This window comes from Hippoglossus stenolepis, chromosome 19, assembly GCF_022539355.2.
Source record: "Hippoglossus stenolepis isolate QCI-W04-F060 chromosome 19, HSTE1.2, whole genome shotgun sequence".
NCBI classification, from domain to species: domain Eukaryota; kingdom Metazoa; phylum Chordata; class Actinopteri; order Pleuronectiformes; family Pleuronectidae; genus Hippoglossus; species Hippoglossus stenolepis.
In genome coordinates this window covers 14449987-14469712 of record NC_061501.1, presented here as the reverse complement: position 1 = coordinate 14469712, position 19726 = coordinate 14449987, and the positions used below count along the sequence as shown (strand labels likewise).

General features: G+C 43.4%; 1 protein-coding gene across 7 annotated transcripts in view; it reads right to left on the bottom strand.

Moving 5' to 3' along the window:
* LOC118098480 (disks large-associated protein 1) overlaps positions 1-953 on the bottom strand; it is a 94805-nt gene extending 93852 nt beyond the window's left edge. For all 7 annotated transcript variants that reach the window (XM_035142320.2, XM_035142321.2, XM_035142319.2 and 4 more), the window contains exon 1: positions 752-953. The gene's annotated coding sequence lies outside the window, so the exon portion shown is untranslated. The remainder of the gene's footprint in view (positions 1-751) is intronic.
* Positions 954-19726: the final 18773 nt, after the last annotated feature.

Genomic DNA, 19726 nt, shown 5'->3' with positions numbered 1-19726 from the left:
GCATGTCTGTGCAGAGCCAAATTTCCAAGCAGGCTGGCTGAACTACGAGAGCCTAAATAAATCCAAAGAGCCAGACAGATTGCTGTGGGAATAAGGCATGATGGTGCCCACCAGTGTGTGTGTGTGTGTGTGTGTGTGTGCGTGCGTGCGTGCAGCCTGCAGGGCTACAGGGCTCTTATGATGGTAAGGAAGATGTGGCCAGATTAACACCTCAAAGCTTTGGCCACAGACACTGACATGATGCCACATGTTCTGCTGCATCCTCCTCCCACAAGTGGCAGCGGCTTTTCGAGTCAGAGAAGAGAAAACGCTCTGTCCATGTTTGCAAATTCATCAGCCAACGCCAAAAGACGCAATAGCGGACGCGCGTGCTCCGTGGAAGGCGCACGGAGAGGCCGATTGGATATCTTACTCCTGCCTCATTATCAGTTACTGCAAGTGGCGTGGAGGGTTGTCAACGTGCCTCAGAGGGGGAATGCACTCTGAACAACTTTGCAAACCAAATTACATTTTAATTTCTCCTCCATTGTGAGTCCTGCTTCATGGGAAAGTTATGGAAATGCAACCCCATTTTTTTTTTTGCTTTACGCGGCACATCATGCGTAAATCTCACCTGGCAACACGTCAAAAAGACGCACGATGGAGGGAACGTGATAAACAGAGATGATTTTAAGTGATGATGACACGTGCAAACAAATTGTCACCGCAGGATGGATGGAAGGAGCAATTTGGCGCATTTGCCTCCTCTTACCTTAGTGACAACAGAGAGGATCTGCAGTCCGGGAATCACCTCGAGAGTAAAATCCCCTGAATGTGGCTGAAATTGCGTCTTCGCCTCGAGATTATCACAAGTGTGTGTGTGTGTGTTGAACATGCAGCGCGTCACTGTGGTAGTAAGAGGTCCCGTGCACCGGAGAGTCTTCCTGTGTGTGTGCGCGCTGCAGAGGCTTCACTGAGCAATGAGACAGCGCTGCACAGGGAGGGAGGGAGGGAAGGTCCGGCATGGAGTCAGCTCCGTGGATCAGGGAACCCTCCACTGGTGCCTGGTCCAGATCTGACTCTCTGCATCATTCTGCAACAACGAGAGAGAGAGAGAGAGAGAGAGAGAGAGAGAGAGAATAAAGTATAAAAGTGTACAAATACTTTTAAAATAAACACATTGATACATCTTTCCATTAATGGAGAGCTTATAGCTGTGTCTCCTTCAAAGGTTGCATTCGTAGACCCATTGTGCCACAGCAGCGCAAATGCGTCCTTCAGCCCACGATCCACCAGGTGGATCCTTTCCAGCCCAACATATATCCCATGATTCATTGTACTTCTGTTTTTTAAAGAGGTAATGGCGGCAGAAAGTGAGGCGAAAAACGTCAGAAGAATTTAGTTTTAGTTTTAAACCGAACAGCTAACGGTACAAAACAAATCTTTTCAACGCTTTTAATCAACCGAAGAACTTTTTCATCCGTAGCTCTGTTGCTAGGTGACGGCTGTAAGTGCGGTTTAGGCTGGTGATGCAATGAGAAGACCAGACTGTCTCATTTCAGTTTGGCCGGATGCCGACATCAGCTTATGTAGACCGGGTCCTCCAGAGGATGTGGCCCCTGAAATGAGACACCCAGTTGAGCCTGGGCCTTGTTGAAATCTTCCCAAAAGTGAAGCCAAGCGTCTCGATCGCCATCTGGTGGCAGGCTGCAGTATAGGTCATGAAAGCATTAATTATGTATTATCTTTCATAAAGAAATGGCCCAACAATAACAGAAATTATGGGACAATGTGATGTTTCTATTTTGTAAAACAAGATCCTTTGTTTCATTGTTACAAAGCAGCTGCTGCTGAAAAGATTGTTCTGCTCACATTTCATCATCTTGAACAACCTCACACACAAACAGAGACAGTTGTTTAACACAGTGTGTACAGGGTCCTCTCACAAAGACGTCTCCTCTCAGTCTCTGTCTCTCTGTGGCAGGGACACTGAGGGGCGACTGGAGGCGACTCTGCTGGGAGAGAGCGAGAACCAGTAAACCAGGCCGACCTCTGCTCTGTGCCCGCCAGGCAGCCTGGATCTAAGAACAAGGTTACATACTTCAGTGGAATAACAACAACAGCAGCCATGGCTGAACATGCTGTGGGCTACTGGTGTGTGTGTACGTGTGTGTGTGTGTGTGTGTGTGTTAATATGGACGTTGCATGATCAGGGTTTAACTGAATCACTAATTTAGAATATTATACAGAATATAATGGGCCTACGTTATATGTGACGCCGCATAAGGAACCGTCTGCATTGAGACATTATCTGGGGATTTACTGGAGCCCGAAGCCTTTTCGTCAACCAGCAATCAACAATTTATTGGTGGCAGTCAGTCAATAAAGGCGTTCCCTGAAAGTGTCAGTGAAATCGATATTCCCCCATGGCACAACACACCCAGAGAGAGAGAGAGAGGGAGAGAGATGGAGGGAGAAATAAGCAGAACGGTAATGAGTGTCCACACTTGTAAAATACGTAAATAATAACATCGGTGAAGCATTATGAATGTCCAGGGGTGAAATATATTCGTAGGATTCACAAATTACAATAAAACGGGTTAAATTGGAAACATGTTTTGATGCTGTAACATTTCACCCTTTCCTGATCCCATTGTGACGACTGTTTTCTTCGAGGGGAAAAGATAAATGTCATCTGTAGCTGACCTGCGGTAAACCTCTGAGAGCAGGGAGAGCGTGTGTGTCCAGTGTGTGTCCAGTGTGTGTGTCCAGTGTGTGTCCAGTGTGTGTACAGTGTGTGTCCAGTGTGTTTACAGTTACTTATATTCAAATCCGAGCTTGTTTTCTGCGTGGTGGCCGCTTTAAGGGGACTTGTGCTGGTGCAGCGAGGCCCTCGGGACGTATGTGTGATCTTATTTGCGTCACAGCATCTTGCGAGGACAGTTCACCAATGATGCTACAGCCGACACATCAAAGTGTGTTATGTTGCATATCGTCCCTCAAAAACCAGCTTCAGGCTGAAAGCTGTAAAAACACAATATGATGCACTTGCTGAAAATACAATCCATGAGGCTTGTGAACAGAGCCTCAGCAAGAATTGAAATTAAAAAAAATTTGAGCAGCGATTGAACATATTTTACAATCAGGAATAAATGTGTTACTGTATAAATTTGGCCAAAGTATTTGCTGATCCGGGCCACAGCTGGATCCAGTCCATATTTTACCCCCCTCTCTCCCTCAGCATGCAACAGCCAGCCATTTATCAATAATTCATACCAAAGGAGGTAGTTGCAAACATATGAAAGATGACAGAGAGGGTGCAAAGTAACTAATATATTACTTTGTTGTCACAATTACCAATAAATCATCTTTTAATCGTTTTGTCACAGCCACAACGTATTCACCTCTCGTACAAAAACCCTGGAAGATGAAGTGGACGATGAAGAGGAAGGAGAGGAAGAGGAGGAAGAAGAGAGAGCCATTATTCTGGTCAGAGAACACTTGCATTTTCCAATGTGGGTAAAACAAGTATTGACTCTGCCAATGGTTTATAATTACAGTTAAAATGATGTTGCCATGGCAGTGACAGTCCTGTAACAGTGAAGCGATGAAGAAATGAGACCAAAACATCAAATAACAGCAGAGAGACGTCTTTGCACGTTGGATAAATAAAATCTGACTTGCATAACATGTTTTTATTTGTGGCAGCATATTGACTGCGGCAGCCGTTTTGCAGCGGTCGTCACCCGGGGTTCAGCGTCACCTTCCTCCACTGCCACTCAACCTGCTCGTCTTCTGCTGCTTCCCTCAGACCAGAGAGATGAGAGAGGATCTCAGCAGGCGTGGCTGGATGAAATCAGTTTGACTGGATGGGAGAGCATAAGTACGTTCCCACCCAGCTTTTTCGATCGATGCTCATGAAGCAGCCCAGAGGGACGTCTGCAAACCTTTTGATGTTCACTTGAAGACTCTATTGCTTTTTTCTTGATTTAATTCAGGCCTCTTTGTCTCGAGGCAAATTAAACTCCAGCCTGAAAAAGTGCCGTGTAAACAGCAGAGTCCAATTCCAACCTTGGGGCTTGATGTGCACATTTTGAAAGTTAAGGAGCAGATGGTGTGATGGCGTTGAGCCTCGTTTTGAGAAATCAAACTGGTTTGTGGTTGCTCAGTTCACATCAGGCGTCTTCCAACACAACGAACCAAAGATATCTGGAGGTTCGTAAGTACGAAATTCAAAATAAAGGAACCAAACTGAGGAACAGAGCAGGGAGAGCTGCTTGTGTTATGTTGTGTCATAGAGCATGTGTGTTGTTTACTGTAAGGTTTCTTCTCCAGCCATCCAAACACTAGTAAAAGCACTAAGAATAGAAATGGCATTGAAGCTGAATAATTCAGACGCAGGGGGTGGAATACACAACGAGTGTTTCCATGAGAAAAAAAAAATCCAAGCTTTAAAAAAAAATGCTGATATCACAACGGCATATTGCCCTGGGTGAATCTGTTTGTGTGCTTCATGTGTGTTTGTGTGTGTGTGTGTGTGTGTGTGTGTGTGTGTGTGTCTGCGTGTGTGCACCACCATTGCCGATAGCCACAAAAGGGCCGAGAGACACTATGCGCCAGAATGAGCTAATCACATCAACGTCCTCTGTGGATCCAGTTCATTCAAATCCACTTAATGGATTTATAGATGAGTGACTGATGAGGGAACGGCGTTTCAAGAATTACTTGGAAATGGTCGTCACACATCAGTAAGTAATGTGCAGTTAATAAAAGCTGCGTCAGCTCATCCGTGAGAAGCGACAAGGTGCACTTACCGTTCGCTCTGCTGGTACTTCGGGGTAAAGGTCTGTGTTTGAATGAGGGCCGTGTGGCGGATGGACTGGAGGCTGCTCATGCTCAACCGTTCGTCTTGCTGAGCGGAACAGGCAGTGCTGCCCTCCTGCCCCCTTCCTCTCTCTGTGGGACTTTGCTTTAACACTTCCCTAAACTTTACAACAGAAACTCACAGGGAGACATTAAATATTGAGGAGCACAAGTCGGTGTGTTGCAGCGGCCTGTCTGTCTGTGCGGCGGGGGCGAGCAAGACGGAAACAAGATTTGTGGATTGAGTCAAAAACGCAGACCCCTGAACCAGCAGTGATGAAGGAGATGCACAGGACTCACATCACTTTGGTTTTATGAGACAATCATGGCAGTGATGCATCATGTTCTGCTGCTTTACAGCTTTTCTTCTCATTTATCACCGACGCTTTCTCCATCTGTAGCAAAACATTATAATAAACCCACAAAGCGGTGGAAGACACTGACATGTTTGACTGTTTCATTGCATTTTTCATTGATGAATTAATCAAATAATAATCAGTACTCAAAGTTGTTGTAAATACATTTTGGTTTTGAGAAACATGCATATTCGTTTTTTGGATCGTCAGTCAGTTGGATCGTTCCTGCAGCGATCTGACGCTCACAACCTCCTCATGTCAGGACTGCTGAGCTGTGGAAGTGTGAGGAGCCGTTGCACTTCTCGCTCTACAGCTCTGTTGTTTTTTTACTTTGCTGCAGAACTAATGAACAATCACATGAAAAACTGTCTGGAAATATGAGCCAATATTTTAATAAACCCTTCTCATTTCCATTGGTTAGTGATTGGTGACAATTGAAATTCTGAGACACTATGAACCGGCCCTTCGATGACAAGATAGATGTCGCTCTCATGTCTGGATGTTAAATATGATGAAGCTAAAGCCAGGAGTCGGTTAGTTTGGCATAAAAACTGGTATCAGGGCAAAACAACTAGTCGGACTCTCTCAGCTACCATACTGTTTTTAAAAATGGCCGATGAATCTCCTCTCCTCCCCCCCTCCACCTAATTTGGAGCAGAGACTGTGCAGTAAAGATTGAGGTGCGGAACTGAGGTATCGAGGTCCCGCCGATACACACGCTTCACCAATTGTGAGACAGTCTCATCCGTCAATCATGTCAGTTTTTATAGCATCAAGCAACTAATCAAAATGTGCTAAGTTATCTGTTCAGTTGAGCCTTACTATTGTTCAACAGTGTCAGTTTGAGTCTCAGTTACTTGCTCAGACAGGACACAGCTGCAAATGGAAGCGACGACCCTCCAGTTATGGGGCCGACTCGGGACGGTCTCTCTAATAACCACCGTGCCACCTTGACAGCCGCGCTTTTTACATTCCAGCAGGCTTTCATTACACCGGGCGCTCGGGATCTCTGAGAAACGACTCCCGACCCCGGCAGAATGAGCCGTTCATGCTGCCGCTGCTTTGCATTGTGCGGTTACTCTCCGTCATCCTGTTGCTGCCACGTCCTGTTGGCAGAGACAGACGAGGGCAGCTCCAGCTCGAGCTGATCGCTGACAGGTAGAAGGGGCCGAGAGAATCAAACAGCGGCCACATTATCTTCGCTTCGCTGCACTGCTTTCTCGTTTCGTGCCCTTTGACTCCTCCCGCTCTCGCTTTTCTCTGACTTTCACGTTCTGTGGTTCCCTTAATTGACCACGTCCCAACTTAAATGACAGGCTCCTCTCAAACTGACTAGTCAATGACCTTGAGAACGACGCAGACCCATGTCGCATTCATCTGCTCTCGCAAAAAAGGAGAAATAAAAGTTAATACAGTCTAAATGGTTTCAAAATGATAAGTTAATGAAATGATTTGGTTCCAAAAGGCCGTTTCCTTGTTTAGCGGTTAGCCAGTGTCAATTAATTTCAAGAAAAGTGAATAAATTATCTAACACACAAAGGGAAAATGTCTTTTTCTTCACCAACAGTGGCTTCAATAGACCACAATGCACTGCAGCCCCGGGATACTTCAAGGGTATCAAGTCTATTTTTCTACCTGCTGGGGGAAAATGGCTTCCTATTCTATTCTTTTCCTTTCTACTATTCTATTATATATTCTATTCTATTCACTGCAACCACATACAACAAGCGCAGACACATTTCTCACAATAGATGCTGAGAATCGAAAGTAACTGGGCCGTTTCTATTGGATGTACTGAGAATAAAAATTTCCTAAAAGGTGGTTTCCAGGAAATAAAATGTCTATGTGAGAAATAAATAAATAAAAAATGCAAACCTTCCCAGGAATGAAGCAGTTCTGCATTTCAGACGCTCTAACAACGCTACTAAATCACCGTGCATTTCTGCTGCTGGGAGTTTACAGCAGTGACAGTATTGGATTCAGAGATGAAAAAGCAGGGGTGGGGGGGGGGGTATGAAAGTAAATCACGGAGGATGGAAAGAAAGAAAGAAAGAAAGAAAGAAAGAAAGAAAAAGAAAGAAAGGAGGAGAGCTGGTGAATGAGAGACTGCTGCGGGCGGACATGTGCTGTGATAGCTGTGATATCACTGGACTATCAGGGTGGGGGGGGGATCATCACTCTACATCCAGCACTAAGCACAGTTACAGTGTGTGCACCTTAATGAGATACATCCTCTTATAATAGAATAATTCATCATTACACAGACCAGAGGGGCCAAACAGCTGCGAGGCCCGACTGCTGTCGTCTCGTTCTTCTTGACATCAGCGTCTCTGCAGCTCGTCATGCGCTCCTCGTGTTTGTGAGGCCGCCATCTTGTCTCATGCGTAGTGAACGTTCGATTTAGTCTCAGTTTAGAAAGGCATCATCAAATAAAACGTGTTATTATTGCTGACAGGAAGCCCTCGGATTGTCCCCAGGTTCGGGAAGCAAATCAAATTTCCCATTGGCGTTCAAATAGGACGTTTCCTGGTGAATGTGAAGGTCAAGACGTATGATTTGATATCACTTTCATTCCCAGCATTCAGTGACCCTGTCGGCCCTGTTTGAAAAGATCTGCATCTGCCAAGGAGGTTTCAGGTTCATCCGGGGACTGTTGGGCCTCGGTGGAGGAATGAGCTCTATGAGTGCGATGCTAGTTCAGCTTCACTTGGCTGGGAAGCAAACCAACTTTACACAATCAAATATCAGTTATCAATAAATACGACTTTGTTCAGCACACGACTTTAACAAAAGCAGAAATAAAAACAAACGTCCCCTTGAAACGTGAAGGAATATTCCCCAGTGCCTCCGAGCTGTCAAAACAACAATAAAAATCCCTTTTCATTTTGCATCGCAGCACATTTGTCGTACTCCGGTGATCTGTTACTTTCTCACAGCAGCGACTCGGAGCAGGAGTGATGATCGCAGCTCTCGGTCTCGTTGACAAGACGTGACCTCGGGGCTCTGGATCCTCAAAGTCAGATTAAACCGACATCACTTGGTTTGTTTGAAGGGTCTGTGATCTCCCCCGACCTCAAGCCTTCACAGTGACAGGAAAGAAGTGACGGTTAAAAAAATAAAAAAAAAAGTTCTAAAATAATCCTACGTGTTGTGTCCAAACTTGATGTTTGGCGATAACACGGCACAGCAGCAGACAGAGGTTGTTAGCAGGGCCTTTGGAGGGATGGAAATATTATTTTGACAGCCTCTTACAGACCAAAGTGGTTTCATATGCAGAGATTCATCTCTTGTGATGGCTCGTCGGATGTGAGGAGGCGGGGATAGGAGTCAGATTGGATCTGATGCATGTGGAGCTTCCATCAGAGCAGAAAATCCAGCGTCGACTGCCGGTCAAAAGAAACGAATCATTCTTTCTAAGTTTCCCAACAAACCTCATTTCCGTTTTTAACACACGTTTGTTGTTCAGAAACGCTCGAACATCTTGACAAATAAATAAGTGGCATCTTGAAATGTTAGATTCTGCAGGGCTGCACAGTCTGAGTAGTTCTCATACCGCTCTAAATATTATCATAATGAAAAACTCTTGATTGCATTTTGGGGCTAATATCCTCCGCGCTCACCTCGGCCGTCCTTTGCCATCCTCATTTGTAATCTAGTTGGCACAGCCGCCGCTCTTCGGTCATGGCGCCGTAATTGTGACATTAGGAGGTGACTCGGCTCCGCAGGGATCCACAAATGTCGTCCGCAAATACGGCGTGAAAGTCACATAGCCCGGGCTGCGAGGAAATAAACAGCTCAGATACACAGAGCTTGTTAGTCATGCTCCCTAATTACTAAACGGTTCATGTAGGGAACGTCCCAATTGTCCAATCTAGGCGGCACAGAACCGATGCCAGGGAAGCTGTTGGCATACACAAGTATTTAAATGTAGGACTCTCTCAAATCATTTTTTCTCTCTGGCGATTGATCAAACTGGTTTCTGTGTATCTACAGATCACAGCCAGTACGAGGTGATTTAATTTCCTGCTGGCATCCGAAAAAGAAATGTCGAAATATTTGAATATTCTCCCGCGTTTGGACGTAAGTGCTGGAATCCTTTGAGAATCCATCGGTGCCAAGACCGGCATGAGTCATAAAGTGAATCATAACGTGTTTCCAGTGTGATCTCTCATAATACCCATCATGCTCGCGTCTCTCACAACATACGTGATCAAAGATGGCGGGCGTGTAATTGGATATGATTTAATTCATTAGGTGATGAGCAGCCGACAAATTGGGCCTTGTCCTCTGCCAGCAGCACGGGGCCACAGCAATCAGTCAGTCAACAGAGAAAGAGTCACTCAGACACAATGTGGGAACAGCAGCGTCGGTAACGAAGCTAAATGCTGCTCCGCGTGTTGCTGTAAAGTCAACAGCGGTGTTAAGAGTCCTTGTGGTAAATATAGCTTCACGCGCTGTGAAGAGCTTGTTGACTTGATGCTCATGAAGAAGTGCTGCTGTTCATAAGCATCAATACAGAGCTTTTATTTTCTCCCACGCAAATCAGGTGTCAGGTGAATCACTCCCCTGTACGACATGAGAGAGCGAGTTCATACACGTGTTTACATCCTGGATACTGTCGGTCATCTAAACTTCTCCTACAGGAGCCGCGCATTAATTATTGCTGAGCGTGACGCACAGTACACCACACGGCAACATCTGGTGCCGGATGAGGAAGCCGGCAGGGGAGGTTTCCTGGGTCGAGAGCTCCCTTTAGAGAAGGTTGAACCTCAGCTGTCACAGCCTCCGTCCACAGAGGATTGTTCTTATGTGACCTGAGAGTTTTTGGTCCAGTGGACCCAGTAAAAAAGTTTTGGTAAAATAAAATTAGTTTTTGTACTGTAGCTCAACCACTGAAACGCAATATTGTTTAACATGTGACACAAAAACTCTTCAATTTTTTAATACTATTTATGGCCTGTAATATTTTTGCAATACAATTCAATGTATTTACTTCCTACATTGGCCTCTCACTGGTTCAGGAAGTAGCGCAGATTGTCAGTGGTTCTGTTGTCCGGTGTTTTGATCCCCGGCTCCTCCAGTCCGCACGCCTGAAGTGTCCTTGGGCAAAACCCTCAAGTTTCCTCTGACGGCTCGATCAGCAGTGTATGAATGGTGAGTGATAGAAAAGGGTGACTGTGACAAATACTGTAAAAAGGCTTTGACAATATCAATGTAGTGCATTTGATTCATGTAAATTACATTTTGTTTAATTGAAATCAGCCTCCATGTGTATACTGTTCACTCCCTCAACTCCAAATCAGAGCTGTAATGAAAGTAACACAATTCTTATGATGTTTTTACACCAGTTATACTACGTCAGGGACAACTTGGGAGGTTCTGTAACTGTTATTCGTTGCCAATACATGAAAAACAAATGGATAATGAATAAAAATAAATCACTTTTTATTGAAGATTTGTTGTGTAGCTTTGGTTAGAGAAGAAGTGGGGGTGGTAAAACGAAATTAAACCAAGACTTTAAAATCCAGAAGATACATTAACTGTGTGTGGAACTGAAGCATCCTCAGATAAAACAAGCTTGAGCTGATTCACGGTGCTGATAACATTCACTCTGACAACACCTCACTGCCTCAATATAAAGTAATGGTGCCACTGTGTGGAGGAAATCTGCACACACAAGACCTGCACTGACTCCTAATACATGTGTGTTTCATGAGGTATAAATCAGCATTAAAGTAAATGAATCACTCCTGCTCTTTCACTTAAACCCCAAAACGATAACATGCACAGGAAAAGAAAATATTTACCTCTTGAATATTACTAGATATCAGTGCTTATAGAAAAAGTGGATGGGTTTCTGGTATTGCGCTAAATTGGGTTCAAATTATATTAACATGATAGGGACCAATCACATGTGGAGTTCATCAAGGTTCCATTCTTGGTCCTCTTCTATTCAACATCTACATGTTTACTCCTTTTAACAATACAATAGCAGCTTTTAACACAACTATGCAGATGACACACACACCTTTGACAAAGTGACTACAGTCTCTTAAATTCTCAGAATCAGCAGCTACTGTAGCTGTCAGAGGCAGTACGTGGATGTGACAGACATTTTTACAACGAATCTGATTAATAGTCAGTGCTCACCGTGGATCCAAGACCCCGAAAAACTACAAATCAAGCCAGAATTCTTTGTGTTGTTAGATGTGGAGCTAAAGACGTTTAAGACATAAGAACTAAAGGTTTTCTGTCCAAACAGGATACATAAAAACTTGTTTATGCTTTTATTGTCAGCAGACTATTGTTTTGGTTTCTTTATAGGTTCTAAGTAAAAAAATCAACCAGACCGCCGCAGCTCAAGAAAGTGGAGCACATCACACCACTCCTCAAATGACTGCACTGGAATCCTCTGTGCCAATTAAAATCCTTTGTGTGTGCCAATTAAAATTCCATTACTTGTCTATAAAGCATTGAATTATCTCAGGCTTAAATATATCTCTGATTTACTTGTAGGCGACAAAGCTTCCAGAAGACAAAGCATCCACAAGTCACCTGGGACAGGTTTACTGAGAAACTGAATTTACTCCACACCTGAGGAACAAGCTTCCTGAATACAGGAGGTCTGCTGAAACTCTCAGTGCATTTACATCAGGGCTTAAAACAGTATTGTTTGCTGCAGCTTAGCAATGAATTACATCTGTGATCTCTTCTTAATCTTTAACTATTTGAGCTCATGTCTTTGCTTTTAATGTCTTTTAAATGCAATTTGAATGTCTTCTTAATGTCTTATTTTTAATGTCTTTCGATACCTTTGAAACGCACTTTGCATCACCTTGTATCTGAATGATAACACATAAATAAAAAGAAGATACCAATGGAAGTAAATGACCCCATATCTGAATCCTCACTCCAGCAGCCGAGGTTTAATCCAGCCTGGACCCTGTGCAACATATCATCCCTCTCCCAGGTCACTTAAAGCCTACACCTCATCAATCCTAATTTAATCCAGTTATCTACTACAACAAGGATCATGTAAATAATATTGATTTTCACATTAAAAAAATCAGGATGTCCCAGAGGGGCGCTTGTCCGTTTGCTCATGTTGTTTCAATTTTGATTCACCCTCATGCTGACAATACATTAAAACGTCCATCACCTTGAATATCATTATGAATTTCTCTACATCTGAAATTTTGGGATAACTGCAAGTTCACGATTCATAAAAAGTGAAAATTACATATAACACTTTTAAATACTTTTATTATTTTTATGTTTTCATCTGCATTAGTTAATTAGTTTGTTTGTCTGTTATTTAGCAGGATTATGTAAAAACTACTTAATGGATTATCACAAAAAAAATCTGGCATCTTTAAAAGACTTATGTTTATGGTCCAGATAAATATGTGGATCTAGTGAATTTAAATGTGGCTTCATAAAGGAACTGTTGGAGAAATGCGTTCTCTCCTTCTACTTTTGTCCTGGTTTTCTTTTCATTCTCTAATCCTTTACTCTTTAGCCTCATTTTAACAACCAAGAAACATGTTGTTTATGACAGGAGAATATAGAGCAGGGCCATAAAAAGGGATGACACATTATACAGGTCTTATCTTCCATCCCAGATCAGACGAGGATAGGTACTGCATGTCCTTTCACAGCTGCAGACACTGGACTAGATTTGTTGTGAAGAAACGGAAAGAAGAAATATATATTCTTTTCAATCATACATTCAGTTTTTTAAAGTGCGGAGACACTTTGGGGTTGTTTTTAATGAGCCCAGTTAACCTCCTGTGGACTTTTACCCTCCGACCATCATGGTAAACCACAACACGGCCCGCGTCGTGCTCATGTTCCTTGGACTGTTCATGTTTTTAGCCGCAATCACTGTAAACTCTCTGTCAGGATTCGGAGCTGAATCAGGTGAATATTTACCACAGAAACTCAACCGGTGAAAAGCTTAGCTCAGTAAAATACTGCGTGTGGACTAAATAATAAAAAATGTGCTTCTTTTGGTTCAGGTGTTTTCCAGCAGAGCACAGAAGATGTGACGCTGAAGTACGTGACACTGTTCACTCCGGCTCCCTGGGCTCTGTTCGTCTGGGATTTCAGCTATATCTGGATTTCTGCCATGTTTATATACTTTGTAGTGGGACTCTGCAGAAGGTAGGATTCTGCATTATTTTCATAAAGGATCATTCTTAATAGCTGCTTCACACCATCTATTTCTTCACACTTTTATCTCGTCCTCTGGTATTATGATGTGCCGGAAATCACTTTCCCTCGTCTGGAGGCAATTTAGTCTTCCTCCGTGCACTCGTTCTCTCTTTACATGTTGCAGATTGTTCTTGCATTGTAAGAAAGACTCATTATTTCCCCAGATTGTTTGCCGTGGTGTGTTTCTCCTCCCTCCAACAATATTATCCCCGCTCCCTGCAGGCCTGCTTACGACTGGTTGTACACCACGCCTGCTCTGCTGCCCTACGGATTCCATGTCTCTTTTATCACCAACATTTGCTTGAACATCACGTGGCTGTTTTTATTTGACAAAGAGTGAGTGTGCACGTTCACTTTGGTCGCCCCCACACGTGTTCCGCTTTCTCTGAAAACATGACAAACACTTCTTTTTTTTTCCACAGTAGCTTAAAAGTCTGTTTGTGTTTAGGTTGCTGCTGCCGGCGCTGATAACCTCAGCCCTGATGACGCTCATCGATTACCTCCTCCTCTTCTTCTCCTGTCATGGACTGAAGATCTACGGAGCCTGGTTGAACAAATATCACAGCACGGACCTCTGGCTCATCAGATTATTGGTAAAATGAAACCATTTCCAGATTGTAGCTTCATATTCATCCACCTCTCATCGTGAGTTCTTCTGAAAATGTCAGGCTACTCCTTTAAAGTCACATCCTCAGTGCTATGTCCGACTGCACACTGCTGATATGGTTTCAGGGCCTCTGGCGGCTCCTTCAGCCACATCTGAAGAGCGAATCCTCACCAGTTCGCTCAGTGCTACTGCTTCTGTAAAGTCTGTGCAGAAGGCCACTGTGGTCTGAGATTAGGAAGCTACAGAAGCACCCGAGTCAGGCCGCAGAAAAACCTTGACATTGGTTTCCAGTCCCTCTTTGCCTCCATTTTGACTAAATAGAACAGTTAATGGATACGGTTGTGTGAACAGTAAACTGGGTTTACTGGGCTTACGGAGAAACACTTCATGATCAGAACATTTCCAGACGCTGTTTTCACATCTGAAAACAACCTCCGAGATTTTATATCCTAACCAATCAAAAGAAAATCAAAAAATATAAAAGATTAGATGAAAATAATTCTTAAAGGAGACATATTCTGCTCATGTTCAGGTTCATGGTTTTTATTTGTGTTATTACTTGAAAAGGTTTAAACTTTCCTGAATGGACACAACTTTAGTGTGTCCTGAATTTAGCAGCGTATTGTACAGTGCCACCAATTCTTCTTAAAGGAAGAGGACTTATGAAGCCATGTTCTGCTCATGTTCAGGTCATCATTTGAATCTGTGTTATGCTCTGATGTTAAGAAATTGTCCTCATACTGTCCATTGCTGCAGCCCCTCTTTTCATCCTCTGTCTGAAACGCTTGGTTTTAGCTCCTGTCTCTTTAAGGCCCCCCCTCCCTACGAGGCCCAGTCTGCTCTGATTGGCCAGCTAGCTCGCTCTGCAGTGATTGGTCAGGGAAATGTTGGCTTTGTAAGCGATGTACCAGACAAGCCGCTCATGACAAAACTATGCAGATTTTTGACTTTTTAACTTTTCAGACCTTTTACATTCACAAAAAAACATATAACACACCAGAGAAAAGAAAAACTGAAAACACCTCATATGTCTCCATTAATGTTCGTAATCCTTGTGCTGAATCAGGTGCAGAACGGAGTGGCCGTGTACGCAACATGGGGGACCCTCTCCACCATACTCAACCTGACAGTGTACCTGCAGTATCAGACAGAAACCTCCAGCTGTAGCTGCGGTCTGCTGCCGCTGCTGCTGCTCCTCATGCAGCTGTTCGCCTGGTGAGCCAGACTCCCTGCTGTGTTGTGTCATTCACCCGTCAGCAGGAAGACAAATCCCTTCTCCTTGTGTCCCAGGTTTCTGTTGGAGAACTTCTACCTGGATGAGCACGTGCGTTACGTTGTGACCATCTACCCCTTGGTGATCCTGTGGCTGATCGGCACCCTGAACGACTCCAGCTCTCCTGAAAGCCTCGTTTACATTTTTAAAGGTACTGCTTCGTACCTTTTTTCCTTCTCTGGGATTCATTTCATTGTTCTGTGCACTGTTTATTAATTACATGTATTTGATTTCTTCTGTCAGCTTTGACCCTGGCTATTTCCTGCGTCATGTTTGTGGCACGCGTCGCTCTGGTCACATGGAAGCACCACAAACGGCCGCTCTACACAGACACTGGACCCAGTATGTCGCCTGTAGAGATCGCCTTGACACAGAGAAAAATCTTTCTTTAGATATTAGCTTTGAAGCATTTTGTGTTTTCTGTATTTTTTTTAACTTTGCAATGTCATTCCCCATTTACTACTACAATCAATGTGTAAATGCTGCAGAAAGGAAATGAAAAACTGTAAATGTTGAATGTCATGTTTGTCTCCCCAAATATAAATGAATAATTTACATTGAAGAAATGTTGGGCAAATGAGGAATGAATGAAAGAATGTAAACAGTGATATAATTATCAGGCTGATAAATTGTATTCTGAGAATAAAGATTCTTTCTTGAGTGATTGGTTTTATCTCAACATTGTTAAACTTAAATGGCGCACATGTTATTGTGGACATAAACACTGAGGTAGTTGAACCTTAGCTTTCAAAATAAAATACTTTTTTCAGTAAGTTATAAGTAATAACAATTATTTTTATAAATACAAATTTTGCCAAACCAAAAGTACAAAGAGTCTAAATCAATCCTCACATCAGATAATTTTTGCTTGAGAAATGATCAATCAATTATAATTTTATTTGTATTATATTTTTATTGAATTTATTATCTGTTGATTGACAGATTGGCTGAGCCTGAACAAGTTCCAGTTGTGTATCACAGGGTTGGAAGTTCAACCCCCAGCTCCTGTGTCAGTGTGTCCTTTGGGCAAGACACTGAACTCATTGCTCCCAGTGGTCTGACCAGCACCTTGCAGGAGTGAGTCTGGGAATAGATGAAATAGATGAAAGAAATAAAAATGTTAAAGTTCTGTATTTAAAAGGCAGGAATTTATCCCCTTTCTATTACATTAAATTGTTGCATACAGTACAGAACCGAAACACACACACACACACACACACACACACACACACACACACACACACACACACACACACTGTTGTTGCGTATCATAATCACAGTTATTATAGTACATGTGTGTAATCAATCAAGGTGAAATCATAAAGCACGGTTCATGCAGCGAATCAAAGTCCGACGGATCAGATTGTGGTGATAAACGTTGCCTCTCTCAGTCTCCTGAGCCGACACCATGAAGAGGTGCAAGACGTCGGTCCTCTCTGTGACAAACTGTGACCATGTAGTGATGCATGCGTGCAGCCTGATCCTGGCTGCCATCAGTCAGGTGACCTCTGACATCTTCTTCAGTCTGACGAGGGACTGCAACGTGCCCAACGGTGAGTGACCTGACCTCCGCTGAGCACTTCTACCAGTCAGAGGGTTGAATTCAGAGCGTGAGAGGACTGAACCTGAGGGTTTGGATAAGAGGATGACATGTTATTGTGTGTGATGTATTTTGAATGCACATTAAATGGCACTGAAATCTATATTTTCTACTTCAAAGACTTCATTTATGTTTAAATACTTAGATTAGAAGGTTTTCAGGGGCCGGCGTGTGTGCAAAGACTCATAAAAAGAGACTTTATTGTGTGTCTCTCACTAACAGACCTTTGCCCTGACAGTTACATGATATGTGTGGCAGCTGTTACCGTGGATGGAAGCCAAATAAAACGAAGCCATATAAAAACAACTAGTCCGTCACATAAAACGGAGAGTGTGTATTTGAAGTGGACAAAGTAAAACAGGTTGATTACAGATGTGATGTGCTCTCAGTTTAAAACTGTGACATTTCTCATAAACTCCATTCAGGGATGAGTCATTATCCTCTCGGCCCTCAGCTCTGTTTCAGACCTCGTCCAGGAATGTGTCCGAGACCTTCTCCCTGGAGGTGACCATGGACTGGTGGTCGGACATCTACTGGATCATGATTGACTTCTGGTCGATTGCGTGGCTCGTGTACGCAGTGGTCGGCCTGTTCAGAAGGTAGCGAGGATATTGTGTTGGAAACTCATGAAAGGAATGGTTGACAAGAGCTCCTCTGAGGATTTAAAGTTAAAATCATAAAAAATGTCCTTCCAGCTTGATTTGGCAACAAGTGCATATAGGGCCCAGAGCAAAGAGTCAACTGAGAACGGCCTATTATGTTCATCCAACAGTAGGGCCCCTCTGTAGGGTCCCTTTGGCCTGCATGGGCCCCCCCCCCCCAAAGTCCCTTGAAATACACCACTACAGGTTCCACTATTCTAGGAGCAGCAAAGACCCCTAATAAATCAACTAAATTGTAAATAGTGCATCAGTGAATACAAACATTAAGCCAATTTTAATCCAAGGAGGTAATGGTGGATGCAAACTATTATACAGAAAGGTAAATAGAGAATGTAGACACAATCGATGGTTGTTGCCGGAACCATAAATATCCTAAAGTAACTGTATTTGATGATGCAGATCACAAAGTTTATTGTTTCCTCTGCAGAAATGTCCTCGGTCCTCGGTCTTGCAATCACGACATCCACCCTCCAGAGTTTTACCTGCTGTGGACCATCATAAATATTGTCAGAATATGCAGCATGTCTCTGTGGGACAGCCAGTAAGTCACGTTCAGTGCTCCACACATAAATATACAGCCACACTCACAGAGGAATAAGTCCATCCATGTGTTTACAGCCGCTGCTCTTTTCCACAGCGATTTCCTTGGAGTTGTTTTCCTCAGATGGATCCTCCCCGTCCTCAGCTTCTGCATGCTCTTCAAGTCCTACTCCATCCTCGACACGCACAAATCATGGCTCGCCATCAACAACCCCAGCGTGATCCTGTGGACACGCTACCTGGTGAGGCTGAACTAAAAGGTCACTGGTGGAAATGGCACCCTAGTGTTTAAAGGCTGGGGGTCCTCTGCAGCGGCCAGAGGTTCAATTCCTGCTTGCGGACATTTACTGCCTGTCTTCCCCACTCTCCCCCTTTCTCACTTAACCTATAATTACAGCAAAAAATAACAAAAAATAACAAAAATAACAAAAGAAAGGCCATAGTGAAATTCAATCTGCATACTTGGTCAAATTTACCGTTTCCCCATCACCAGTTTTATGGATTTAAAGGTTTCTCTGTATTAATGAATGTGTTTTATCATCAGACCCAGAACGGACTGGCAGTGTTTGCCTGGTGGTCTCTCTTGGATGCTGTGGTGGGTCTGGGCATAGTGTTCAAGTACAAAGACAACGTGCCGGACCCACTGGTCAGCACCGCCGTCCTCACCATCATCTCCTTGTGCACTATAACCTGGTGAGGACAGAGACACTGCAGACTTGAATGAATGTCTGCTTAACCTTTTTCAGGTTTTGGTTGTACGAGAAGTAAATGAGGTTTGCTCCCCTCAGGTTCATCCTGGAGACCTTCCTGTTGACCAAATACTTGCGCCACACGTTCAGCGTTTACCCGCTTCTCATCCTGAGCCTGGGTGCAATGTTCACCAGGAGCTACCGGATCCACGACCTCTCTGCAAACACAATCTACTGCGGTGAGATCCTTAAAGAGAGAAGTAAAACACACAGATTTGTCTCATTTGTCTGTTTTACTGTCAACGTTTACACTGAGTTTTTGCTCTGTAGGGTCCCTCATGCTCCTGATGACCATCATGAGTCTCATCCATTTGATCTCCTCATGTTTGTGCACGGACAAGTCGAGCAAACCTCCTGCATCAGAGCCCTGGGTGAAATCCGAGGCCTGTGTGACGGTGTGCAAACCAGTGGTCCCCACCATGAAGCACAAAGTTTGAACCGGCTCTCAGCTCTCTGCAAAAGTCTGGCTTCATCTGATGAAAAAACAACAACAAAAAAACACAATGAAATAAAATGAATGTGTCTCAAAGTGTGGACATTTATTCCATTTATCCACTGGTCAGACTTTGCACTGTACATTGATAACCAAAAGGGGGCAGCAAACACTCACTTCACACTGAGAATGTGACCAGACAAAGAAGAGCTGTGCTGCACCAGAAGATGGCGCAGTGGTCCAAGTGATTATATATAAAATCCAACGTAAAAATCACTTTATATGGACAAATACTTAAATTATACTTGTGATATACTTTTTATTCTTTATATTGTTACTATAGTCATGCTTATATATTATTTATATATGCTTTATACTTATATACGTACTTAAAACTGAATTGCATCACTTAAAAATAATCCTAAACAACCTAAACAAACATAAAGTACA